The following is a 13,163-nucleotide window of genomic DNA, read 5'->3' as shown; positions in this document are numbered from 1 at the left end:
AAGCTAAATGATGATGATTTAGTGAAAATAAAGCAAGCATAGCCATGAAAATTGAAAAGGATAATGAATAATGATGTGTAGTCATGAAAAAATAAGAGGTATTATTGGTTAAAGTATGTGATGGAAGGGTTTCAAGGAAAGAGGGTCTAGTCAACGTGATATTCTATTGATTTAGGCTTTATTTGAATGTAGGGTTTTTTTTCATGACCAAGTCGACCAAACATGAATGAAAGAAAACAAACAACCTCATCATATTGCGGCTTTCTATTTCAGCTTATGTCACCCAATAGTGAAATATAAATTGGCTTTTTTTTGGTATCATAAATAGAACTGTTTTAATTTTTTCGTCCTATTGTGGTATTCAGTTCACATTAGATAATAAAACAATTTCGAAGTTTTTTTCACGTTTGAAAATGACAACATTTTCATTTTCATTGGGAAGAAGGAGATTACAAAAGATTTTGGTCATAAATCAAGTATAATTTTCAAAATTGACTAAAGACATTCACTATATTGAAAATTAAAACATACTAGAGTTACAAATTCAGATGTTGCAATTTTTGGTTGTTTTGATGCCAATGCAATTTTATGTCATGCAACTTTAGTTTATTGCAAGTATTTTATAATGAAATTCATTATTTGATATTATCATTTATTATTTTTTTACGGTAAAATATAGTGAAAATAGGTTATACAATTTTGTTTAGAAAATAAAAAAGTTGTGTGTTTTTCATGAAAAAAATGTGAGGACACATCATTTAGTCATTTAATACTTCAAAAAAAACAAATTTTTTTTTTGGATAATCCACTGTCCAACCAAACTCATACCAAAAATTAGTGGGTTTACCCAAACTGACACAGTTGGGTAACCGATGGTTATTTTACCCCACTCAAAATCGGAGTACCCTCTATGGTTTGAGTCTTGAGTTTGATTAAATCCAACTGAAACTGACCCACGCACACCCCTACATGCCTGTGAGGGTTGTGATATATCTCGATCGTCCATCATGAGAAATGTGGTAGGTCCCAGCTTAAGGTCGTTGTGACATTGTTTGATGAGAAAATCCACTATAGTCACAACCTCAAATCAAAAAAAATTAGGCAGACTCACATACACAAAAAAAATAAAAACAGAACTAATTTAGTCACATCAATTAATATCATTAAATTTCAGTCACTTTTTAAAAAAATTTTGTTTTATGTGAGTGTACTCAAATATTTTTTATTTGGGGTTGTGATGATAGAAAACTTTCTCTTGTTTGATTTATTGTTGACCGGGACAAATTCAGCTTACTTACTAGAGAGAGTCTTGTTTAGGCACACCGCACATGTCTTTGAACACATCATTTAAACACACACATAAAAATCTATTTTGTTGTGAAATAAAAAGTATTTTATTTAATCCTTTAAAAATAAATATTATTTAATTATTTTCTCTTTTTCACTTTTTCTCATTATTGTATGGGACCTAAAATTGATGCTTGGATATGTGTCCAAATAAATAAATATTTTCTTACTATAGTGTTTTCCTACTTACTATACGTAACAGCCGGCAGACTCCATTGAATAGTATGGTGCGACGAGCACTGCATAAATAAAGTAAGTTGCTGTCTATCTAATACCGGGTCTTGTAGTACTAGTACTTTTTTTTGTTAAGTCAAAAGCCTTATATTAAGGTAAGGTGTGGAAAATTATACAAGTACTACTAGGAGGTGAGGTTGACCACAAAATCATTTTCACGCGTTATTTTTATGCATGGCACTTCTTTTTTGGACAAATTCAGCATGTTATTTATATTTAGCAAACAATATGAAATCAAAATAATACTAGTTTGTAATTAACACCACTCATTGGTTTTGGAAAAATATCGAACTTGACTAAAAGCACTTCTTATTTTGATTGGGACGTGAGCAATTATATTTAGGATATATGGACAAATAATCTCTCCCTATCCAATTCAATTTCCAGATGTATTTGAGCCTTTAACTTGGATCCACATAGTTTTAATCCTTGTCCATTTCAAGAATCGTTCCATGAATCCATCATCCACCCAAAATCTTTCCAAAAAAAAAAAAAAAAAATCGTTCCATCCCAGTAAATTTAAGATTAATTAGACAATTTGTCAAAAAAAAAGGGTGATTAAATATACAATTTAGTCCTTTAAATAATCCGTAAATTAAATCTTTTATATTTGCAAAATAGCATTTTAAATTTTTAAATGAAAAATATTAATTAATTTATTCTTTTCCTCAAATTCTATAACACAATTTTTAAAATTTTATGTTTGTGTTTGATGCAGCACAAGGTTATTTAAACTAAAATGTTTGTTTTTTTATTGACTTTGATGGATGATTGCTTAAAAAATGTATTTTTAATGCACGGTCTAAATTGGTTGATATTTTTAGTTCATGGGAATAAATTGATATTTTGCAATTTGAAAGACTAAATTGACCGAAAATTATAATTTTAAACAGTAAAAATGTCAATTACACAAAATAAAACATACTTTGATGACTTTTTATTGATTGAAATCTATATAGTTTTTACTTATTTTATATGAGATTCATATGAATTGACGTATTTCATTTAAAATTTAATCAATACAAGAAATTGTATAGAGTAAAAAAAAATTAGACAAATAAAGCATGTTTTGACCTCTTTTTATTAATTGAAATTTATTTTCTTTCTACTTAATTTTTATAAGATTCATATGAGTTGGCGTATTTCATTTTAAATTTAATAAATACAAGAAATTGTATATAAATCGTATGTTTTGTTAATAGTGTAGTCTATCAATATACTTACTTATTATTATATCAATCCCTATACGAAAAAATTGTTGTCAACATTGATAGACTATTTTAACAACAGATACTATTTTGACTAACAAAGTGCACAATAAAAAATTATTTTGAAATTTTGATACATTGAATGACTATTGCGACTACTTGTTATACATTCAACGATTAAATTGACTATTATCCCAAAATATTTACCCTAAATTCCAACAATTATACACTTATCCTAAAATCATCAAAAATACCAATTTTAACTCTTGAAAATCACACCCATCATGTATTTCCGAAATTGAAAATAGATGCAAATTTTTCTAAAAATATCCCCATGGAAAGCTTAAAGAAAGTCCCTATCAACTTAGGTTGAGGCAGTAATTCTCCTCAATTCCATATTATCTTCCTCATCTCATTTCCAACAAATTAAATCCTAAAAGCTAGTCCCCTCCATTTTCTTCTTTCCATCACCAACATCTGTTACTGATGTGAATTGTAGACTTTTGATTAAATTAGAGGATGCAATATTTTATGGGAACAATTTTTTCACAGTGATCGTTTCTAGTTTACAAGTTGAAATGCATAAGTTCAACATATTGTTCACTCAAATTCAATCATCGAGGAAAATCAAATAAGCTTCAACAATAAATAAATAATAAATGAGATATGGAATCTTATAGTTAATCACATATTAACTTTCTCACTAACACTTTCGATACCACAAATACACTCCTCTTGAAAACCATATATCTTCATCTCCTTTCATTTTCAAATTTCCAATATTTTTCACTACCAAATGCTCCTAAAAAAAAGGTACGAAGGGAGTATGCAAGAAGAAGACGGGTTGTGACATAGCATTTGGTGACATTGATGATATTGTTTCTATCTCTCTTAATTAATCAATCTCTCTCATCTAAATAATTTACCGTAATCATTCATCCATCATTCTCTTCTATCTAAAATGCACTAATGTACTAACGTCACCCAAAAACCATGTCACCCAAGTAAAATCCGAAGAGGACCACCAAATGCAGATTCTTCACACATCTTGCTTTTCACTCTCATCAATGATAACTACTTCCACCGTCGACCTATAACCCACGATACTGGAAAAGCAATATGTGATCCACTTGCAAAATCAAGTTGCATCAGTCCAAATGCTTTTCCCGGTATCTACCATCATAATATCCCCAACATATATATACTTTTTTTACCATAAATGTATTGGTGATTCTACGATTCCACTAGATAATGGTGGTTTAGTGATAAACACAGGAACTAAAAGGTATGGTTTATAGGCAGCATGAATGTAAAAGTAATATTCAACAAATCATAGATTCATTTGATTAATGGTACGTATACGGATACCCCACTCGTTGTTCCTTTGAAATATAGAACATTTTGCATAAGCATATAGGCCCAAGCATATATAGTGCAAGTGTAGCATAGCATTTTATTAAATAATCATTCTACCAAATAAGGTCTTCTCAGCACACATTTTCTAAAATTCAAACGGATCTCGTTAAAGTTATGTGGATCCTAGGCGATTTAGTGGAATTTACAGCATGTGTTGTAGACGAATAATAAGGACATGAAACAAATAAATTATCAATAAGATAATATATTTTATGACACGAGTATTGTTGGTTCTTAGAGCGATACAAAATGCATGTATTCCAGAATATTAGAATGAAATTCTTATGTAATATGAATAGTGTTTTTTCATATCTTTTTTCTTCTAATAGGTTAGATTTGTGTCGCCCATTTTTTTCTTCCATAAACAAATTTCTAGCTTATTTAAAAAATATATTAGAGAGATTGTGAGAGTATACTGAAGTTACTCATTTTTTTTATTAAAATCATTAGACATCTAGTTATAAGAAAAAGAATAACAAAATTAATCAACTATTATGAATTCAGGATTAGTTGGTCATAGTAGTTGATATCACCATTAAAATTCACTAAATTTTCTACAATTTTAAACATATACAAATAGGACTTTGGTTTTTTGTTTTTGGTTTCTCATATGCAGTTTAGTAGTTACCCCTTGTGAGACACTAAAACTGGACACCTCTTATAACCTATTCGAACATTAATTCATCATGAAATTATGAAAACTGCTCTTCTCCCAATAAAAAAAGCTCACTTCTATACAAAACTGACCAAAATACCCTCACGTGAGTTAACTCACGCAGGTGTTAAACCCAACGCGACTTAAGTCACGTTCGCTACCCACGTGAGTTAACTCACACAGATTATAACCCGGCGTGAGTTAACTCGTGTAGGTTATAACCTCAGCGTGAGTTAACTCATGTAGGTTATATTTCAGCTTACCGAACGTAAGTTAACTCACGCGGAAGGTATTTTGTTCGGTTTACATGGAAGTGAGCGTTTTTTCTTGAGAGAAGAACAATTTTCTGAAATTATAGTCATTGTCTTAGACCCAACTCCATTGCTACATAACTATTAGTTTTAATGATAAGATTATCGACATATCTTCCTCACATTTGATTCCAAGTCCAAAAATGTTAACCTTTTGGGGCGGATAAAGGCATCCTATGAGCATATCTAGTAAAGAAATCATTCATCCATATTCTATAATTGACTTGTCATCGTAATGACTTTTAGAAAACTAACTTCAACAACTTTGTAATTTCATTTCTCAATTTCTATTGGATGCATCTAAAATCCACCATATCATGTTGAGAATCAAATCGATTTTTCAACTATTAATTGAAATGAGAAATTACATTGTAATGAAATATACTGTTAAAATTTTATATTTTATTCAAGTGAAATGTTAAGCTTGTCAATCTTAGTATTCTTAATGAATGTTGAGAGAGAAAGAAAGTGTGATATAATGCAATTGTAAAAGAGAGAGAGGGATAAAAAAAATGAGACGTTGAATGAGTGTTACGAAATAATAATGAGCATTGCTAAATCACACGACAAATCCATACGCATGACAAGCACGATAGATGATGTGGCACCACTTCCTTTTTTTAAATTAAATTTTAATTAAAACAAATTAAAAAAATCTGAATGGTGTTTAGTAGAATACACGGTCGTGCAAGTCGTGTATTCAAGCATTTCTCAATAATAATTGTCCAAATATCATTCTTGATTTAAAAAGTTGAGTTCAACTTGCCACTGGCAAAATGAAGGAATATGTTGGCTTAAAATATCAAGATTAATTCTCTTAAAAGTATGAGCTATTAGGTGGAGGCAGACAAAGATTTTATTTCTAAGAAAAACAAATAAGTGTGTGTCCTAATTTGGTTAAAATTCTGCCCTTCCACTTGTTGTCCATTGTCCTGATAATTCGTGCGTGGAAAGGAGAACAAATCACTTCATTTTCGACCCTTTTTTATGATATGGAGAAGTGCTATATATATATAGCGAACTTCTCAATCCCGACAGGCTCGCGAAGCATGTTTTCACTTTAAAAAAAAAACAAGAAGACAAAACCAGTTTTTTTTATTTTAATTTTGGATTGGGCGGAAAAAACGGTGGGTATTGCATATGTCGCGAAGCCTTCGTGACAATGTTTCTCGCGATATCTATCATTCTCCTTATGGAGAAGTGCTATATATAGCGAACTTCTCTATCCCGACAGGCTCGCGAAGCATGTTTTCACTTTAAAAAAAAAAAAAAAAAGACAAAACCTGTTTTTGTATTTTAATTTTGGATTGGGTGGAAAAAACGGTGGGTATTGCATATGTCGTGAAGCCTTCGTGACAATGTTTCTCGCGATATCTATCATTCTCCTTATGGAGAAGTGCTATATATAGCGAACTTCTCTATCCCGACAGGCTCGCGAAGCATGTTTTCACTTTAAAAAAAAAAGACAAAACCAGTTTTTTTATTTTAATTTTGGATTGGGTGGAAAAAACGGTGGGTATTGCATATGTCGTGAAGCCTTCGTGACAATGTTTCTCGCGATATCTATCATTCTCCTTATGGAGAAGTGCTATATATAGCGAACTTCTCTATCCCGACAGGCTCGCGAAGCATGTTTTCACTTTAAAAAAAAAAAGACAAAACCAGTTTTTTTATTTTAATTTTGGATTGGGTGGAAAAAACGGTGGGTATTGCATATGTCGTGAAGCCTTCGTGACAATGTTTCTCGCGATATCTATCATTCTCCTTATGGAGAAGTGCTATATATAGTGAACTTCTCTATCCCGACAGGCTCGCGAAGCATGTTTTCACTTTAAAAAAAAAGACAAAAACCAATTTTTTTATTTTAATTTTGGATTGGGTGGAAAAAACATTGGGTATTGCATATGTCGTGAAGCCTTCGTGACAATGTTTCTTGCGATATCTATCATTCTCGCGATATATTCATCCTATTTTTTTATGATATATTCATCCTATAAGATTAACCAATAACCCCGCCAACATTATTGTTCTTCCTAATTATATGGAGCTATAACTTGTTCATCTCTTTGCCATAACCAACTTTGACCAAAATACTGCTGGTGGAATTCAATCAAGTCACTTTCAATTTATTTAAAAAAAAAAAATTGCAGGTTGTTAGTATAATCAGATAACCAATGTTTAACCAATATTGCTTAAGACTGCTGTTAACATTAACTTCAATTGTAAAATTATAGCAGGCTTCTTCAAATATTAGCTTGTTCCTGCAGAATAATTAATTTAGTGTCAAAATATTTGAAGGGATTTAATTAACACCATAATCTTTAGAAAAACCAATTTAGGTGTTTAGTTTTTTTTTGAACGAAACTTAGGTGTTTATTTGTTAATTGTTCACGTTTGTTTAAAGATTAAACAAGTTATATATAAAAAAATAAACAAGTTATTTAGTACTATAAAATAATAATTAAACGAAAAAATATGGCAGATATTATTTTATTTTTTAATAAATTTTTACGTAAAACAAAGGTTGGTTTATGCGTTTGCTTAATGAAAATAGGCTTTTATCATTGAATATTTGATAATGAAAAACTAAACAGATAAACAGGATCTCTTATCGTGAAAAGAGTCCAGGATCTACAAGAACCGAAAATTAATAACAATACTAATAATAGTAGTAAATAGTGTGGGCAAGATTATTGAATAATTTAGAAGCATAATTAACAAAGAAGTGACAAGAACAACAAACAGAACAAGAACTAACTACAATGATCAAAGCTTGAGTAGCACGGAACACTATTTTATTGCACAGGTTATGCCCATTAGGTGTTGAATGATTGGTCACCTCAGTGTGATATATATTCTTGATTCTGGCCAAGGCATATTATACATTAAGACTTATTGGAGGTAATGGAATTGATGGTACCAATAGTATCGTATATCTGATAATTACAGGTTTTATACTGATGATAGTATCTCATTGTTTTCTTGACTGAAAGTACAGTATCTCATTGTGTTAGACACTAGCCTAGTAGCCTTAAATATGAGTAAATAGTACATCTTTTTAACCAAGAAAATATATTTTTTTTAATTTTAAAAATAACTAATTCTTAATTTGGCAGATTACTTGTATGCTATCATGCATAGGTACAAGTACCATACCCGCGTAACACCTACAAACTTAAAAAAAATAAGGTACGAGTACATTGATATAAAACATAAAAAAAAAAAAAATTCAAGTGAATTACTAACATTGATGTCGTAAAACCATACTTAGAAAAAAAAATCAATTTTAATAAAAAAATAGTATAATAATATTCGTATTTTAATCATGTGTTTAAGAGACACTTCTATCATTATGTTGCTTTAGAGATTTACTTTTTCTTGGTTCACCTCCTCCAATATTTTCATAAAAAGCAAGAGAAAGAATTGAAATACAATAAAAAAAACAAAATGATTTTGGATATTTTTCCACCACCTGCACGTTTTTGTTGCACCAACTACGACAAATCAACAAAGTAAAAATGGATACGGTTCGGTACATACGGTATAAGTACCGTACGCGTATCCGGTATGGATGCGTACCTGATACCAGTATTTCTCAGTACCCATGCTTCTGAGCTTGTATGACAAGTCAGTTACTTGTCTCACAAGGTAGTTAGTAGTTTGTTATGGTTTTGAGTATTTTTAACTAGTTAGTTATATGCTTTGTGTGTTGTGTCTAAGTACTTACTTCATAACCATTGTAATTTATTCCCTTTCATAATTAATAGACATTTTCACAAAAAAAAACTCTCTCTTTTCTCTCATATTTTCTCAAAATCCACTTTCTTAAACTTCAACAAGTCTCAATTGTTCCAACATATATCTCAATTAACGGTGTGGAAAGTTAATTTGAGTCAAGACATATTTTGTGAACATGTCATTTTCAATCGATTCTATCACTGTTCATCATTTTACTCCTCCGTTTTAAAATGAATGATCTAATTTAACTACGTGCAATATTCACATAATATATTTTGAATTAATTATAAAAAGGGTTAAATATGTTTTTAGTCCCTATAAATATACCAACTTTTCGTTTTAGTCCCTCTAAAATATTCCTTCAACTTTTAGTCCCTATAAAATTTTCAATCACTACTTTTAGTCCCTACTTTTAAATTAATTTTAGTATTTTTTAATGAAATTGTGTAGAAATGTGTAGAATATTGTAAAAATATTTCCCAAACATAAATTTAATATGAATTTTTAACCATAAAAAATATAAAAATTCATATTAAATTCATGTTTTGTTAAAAAATTCTGAATATTTTTGGGAGAGATTCTTATAATATTATGAATTTTTCTGCAAAATTTTATTCAAAAATATGAATTCTACATATGAGTTTACTTTAAAGGAGGGACTAAAAGTGAAGATGGAAAATTTTTGAGGGACTATAAGTTGAAGGAAATTTTTAGAGGGATTAAAAAGAAAGGTTGATATATTTATAGGCACCAAAAACATATTTAACCCTTATAAAAACAAATGGTAACACATTACAATGTTCAATATATACGTAAGGTACCAACTAACAGAAATGGAAATTTCAAGTTGCCATGACATAATGAAAAACATAATACAATGAAGGAATATCTTTCCTTAATTAAAACAATTAAAAGTGTTTGATCCTTTGATCTTGATTCTCTTCTTCAACTTGGTGTTGTTGTCCTGATTTATCTTTTGCTCCAAATTGAAGATGGATTCACAATGTCTGTCATTTTTGGGAAGATATATTCGGCCACCCACTAATTAACACTATGGACTTTTCCTTCTATATATTGATCTATTTCCCATACCATTTATGACCAAGCATAGAGAGAGAGAGAGTAATATTTCTTCTTTAAGCAACCAATATCATTTTATTTTCTCCTCTTGTTCAATAATGGCATCATGGACAGCAAGGCAAAACAAACTATTTGAAGAGGCACTTGCTATATATGATAGAGAAACACCTGACAGGTGGCACAATGTGGCTAAAGTGGTCGGAAAATCTGTTGAGGATGTTAAAAGGCACTATGAGATACTCAAAGAGGATATCAAGCGCATTGAGCGTGGTGAGGTCGCTTATCCTTATTAAAGGTATGACATTGCAAAATTTGAGTCTTATATTTGTTTCTATTATTATTCATCAAAAAAAGTTAAAATATTTACACTCTTCACATAGAGTTTAATTTTCATGGAGCAAAATTTGAAATGATAATAGGTCTTTTTCAATTTAATCAGAGATTTTATGTTTGAATCTACTCATGAAAATGCAACAATGTTAAATCTTTTGAGATATAGTTTTTTTCATTCATTACAGTTATACTCGACTCGATATATTAGTCTTTGCAGCTGCGTACAAATGATATTTGGTTTAAAAAAAAAAGAGATTTATATTGTCCACACATTACAACTAATAATGTGCATAATTCATTAAAATTGGTTATAATAAAAGTCAAACGTTTATAATGATCAAACTATTATGCTTGATTTAAGTGCATAAAAACTTTGGTAAAATATAATACCTGAGTTAAATCCTTATGTAAAAAGTATGATAGATCAATGTATGTTTGAAATGACTTATTTGAATCTATCTATTGACATAAACACTTGTGAGATTACTTGTTCAAAAGAACTTATAAAATAAGCTTATGACAAGTTCTTACGTTGCTTTTAACTTATTTTTATAAGCTTTCTAACATAGCGAATGAAAATAGCTTATAACTTTTACGAAATATAATTAACTATTTTATGTTTTGTTGTAGAAATAACTTGTACATAAATGGTTATAATGATAAATGTAAAATGCTTATGCCATAAGCTCGCTGCAAGTTGTTTATTGACATGATATTTTTTTTCTACGTGTGTCCTTGGTTATTAATCCCTCCAATGATACTTTTATTTTTAACTCAGTCCACTTCTTACAAAGTCTTCCACTAATATGTTTGTAATGTTTGTCAGGTTCATGATTCTTTAGAATCAAAGATTTGCAGATTCGACATGCATCTTCTGTGACCGTGTTGTCCTAATTAATTAGCAAAAAAAAATGTATCTCCAACAGTGATTCGTAAAGAAAATCACTTTCCATGTAAACCAAGTTATTTAAAGGTTGTGTTGTCAAATGTATATATATCACCTAAGTGAAATAAAATTGTTAAGTTATTTTCTAATGTTTTTCTTCAAAAAAAAGTTATTTTCTAATGTTTGTCGTATTATATCATTATAAAACTGTGCGTGTAAACCATACAGTGCTGTTGCATGTATCCGTGGTTCGAGTGAAATGAAGAACTTATCGTGTGTGTTGAGTTTGTCTCCACATGATTGATGCAAATACTACGTGTGTGCGGTTTGATTTTTTTATTTTTATGGCTGGGGTTTGAATTCGGACCTTGCATATTTTATGCATTGTCCATACTAATTGAGTTAAGCTCACGAAGACAATGTGCGGTTTGATTTGATGTGCGGTTTGATTTGATCGAGAAGGATATATAATAAACATAATAAATTATTGTTATATTTTAAAAATACAATTTTCATGCTTTGGCAAATAGAGAGAGAGGAAAAAACAAATGTTGAATAATTCAAATGTTCTTTTTTTTTCTAAAGGTAAATTAAGTCTTTTCATTCATAATTAAAGAGTATAAAATAGTAGATACAATGTTGAAGATATGGGGGTTAGGATGATATAAGGAAGCTCTACCAATATTATGAGTTATCATATTTGCTTACCTCCGAATATATGACTTTGAAGTCGGGTTTATTTGGCAAAATACTCTTACATTGAGAGATGAGATCACCAAATTCATTTTGGGGAATATTGGTGGCAGCAAGTGCATAAGATATTGTTGGAACAAAATGTGTTTAACAATAAACCTTAGAAAGTTTTGATGATAACAAGGTATTAAAAATTGTAAATTGGACTAGCTAATATTTGTTCAAGTGTACAGGACCACAGTTAAAAAAAGTTACATCATTAATTGGTTCTGAATGAGCAAATAAAGAGCAAAAGAAAATGAAGCTTAGATGATTCTGAAGGCAAAGCGCTCCTGAAGTCAAGCTGCTCCTGAAGAAAAGCTGCTCCTGAAGAATAGTGCTTCTGAAGACAAGAGGTCCAGAAGCCACATCATCAGAAGCTGAAGAAGCTGCACCATCAGAAGCTGCAGAAGCTACTTCATCAGAAGTTGCATCATCAGAAGCTGCCTCATCAGAAGCCATTTCACCAGAAGCTGAAGATCAGCTGGATTTGCAAAACATTCAAAGATTGAAGAATCTACATTGCAAAAGCTGTCTATTGGTTTCGAAAACACAGCAGAAAATCAGTGGAACATTGCAACGGTCATTTCAAAGGTGTTTGAAGGCATGTGCTTGCAATTTGGACGAAAGCGTTGACATTGTACTTTGTACGAATTGTACAACCACGTTCTCCACTACTCTGTTTTGTGTCCACGCTACAAGACAAGAAAACAGCTCCAGAATACGGTCTCGCCTGCATATATGTTCCTTTGGATAAGGAATGGATTTCAAATTGGTTCTTCATAGGACAACAACCAAATCAGGCAAAAGATCATTGGTGAAAGATCAAGCTTCATCAACGACTCTTTGGTGTGCTGGCAATTTCACAACGTCTCTTTCACACCTCTATATAAAGGAGTGAAGACTTAGATTTTGGTAATGCAAGAACGCTGAACGAAAGACTCATAACATTTTTACAAGTGCCAAACCTCTGCTGAAATTGTTCTGCATTCACTTAGAATTTCTGTGTCTCAAAGTCATATCTTAGAAATTCTTAAGTCCATTGAGTCTGTATCTGATTTGTATTGTGAGCGCCTCTGATTGTATATCAAGTGTTCAACCTTAAACAATTTTCTGTGTAATTTTGTTTAGTTAGGAAGTCTCTTGCAGTTGTGCTTGAGCAGGAAGTCTCTTGATTGTGTTCTTGAGCAAAGGAAGTCTCTAGCTTGTGTGCTTGAGCAAAG

General features: G+C 30.6%; 1 long non-coding RNA gene across 1 annotated transcript; it reads left to right on the top strand.

The window, feature by feature from the left end:
• The first annotated feature begins 9,661 nt into the window (after nt 1-9,661).
• LOC146919989 (uncharacterized) lies at nt 9,662-11,357 on the top strand. The gene is made up of 2 exons (XR_015010709.1): nt 9,662-10,284; nt 11,149-11,357. It is a non-coding gene; the product is annotated as an uncharacterized LOC146919989 (long non-coding RNA).
• The last annotated feature ends 1,806 nt before the right edge of the window (nt 11,358-13,163 follow it).

This window comes from Medicago sativa, chromosome 5, assembly GCF_051527215.1.
Source record: "Medicago sativa cultivar Bolivia chromosome 5, Bolivia_mono, whole genome shotgun sequence".
In the NCBI taxonomy this organism is placed as follows: Eukaryota; Viridiplantae; Streptophyta; class Magnoliopsida; order Fabales; family Fabaceae; genus Medicago; species Medicago sativa.
This window is presented reverse-complemented; position numbering and strand designations above follow the sequence as displayed.